The following is an 858-nucleotide window of genomic DNA, read 5'->3' as shown; positions in this document are numbered from 1 at the left end:
TAAATAATAATAACTAGAAAAACAATCACTAGTAAAAATAAAAGGACAAAAAATAATTTAATTAAAAAATTAAAACATAACAACCGAAATAACCCTATCTGTTCTACGAGTTATTGCAGATATTATTTGCAGTTACGAGTTATTATCCTTATTGCATATCTCCTGGGAGGAAAAACTTTATTAAAATACAAAGTTATGCTGCCTACTTCATTGAATTGCTCACACAGCACCCAGCACAAGTCACACAGCATACTTATTTTAGTCTAATCAGACGATATTTTTAATCTAACGATAAATAGGCCTATACAAGTATACAATAATAATTACAAATATTAGTAGTATCCAACATTATAACATGTCTATTTTCCTTTCTTCTTCTTTTTTTTTTCATCTCTTTGGTACTTTTATATTTTGTTTTCCTTTTTTTCTGCTTTTTTCCCTTTTTCTTTTTCTCATGATTTTTTTCCTCATTTTTCATCCTTTCCCCTTTCTCTCTTTTTTTTTCTTTTCCTTCCCTTTCATATTTTGGTTTTAACCCACTGTGTCTTTAACAAAATAATGGATAAAATAGTGATAGTGATTGAGATGTGAAAAAATATAAGAAAGATACTTAAGTAACAAATATAAATTTTAAAAAAATCAACAAACTATGTTAAAATTAATACACAATCAATATAGAATAAATATTCAAATATTAAAAAAATATACAAAAATAATAAAGTAATAAATAAAATAACAAACAAGATATGCAATGTATGCATGTTATCCTTTCTCTGGATGACTCCATTCCTCATTAATTTCCATGCATGTGGTGGTGGATGATACCCAAAGAGTCGTCGAGTATTATATTTTCTGTTA

The sequence above is a fragment of the Halyomorpha halys genome, unplaced genomic scaffold (genome assembly GCF_000696795.3).
Source record: "Halyomorpha halys isolate HHAL.00 unplaced genomic scaffold, Hhal_1.1 Scaffold33.1, whole genome shotgun sequence".
Lineage (NCBI taxonomy): Eukaryota > Metazoa > Arthropoda > Insecta > Hemiptera > Pentatomidae > Halyomorpha > Halyomorpha halys.
Note: the sequence above shows the minus strand (reverse complement) of the source record.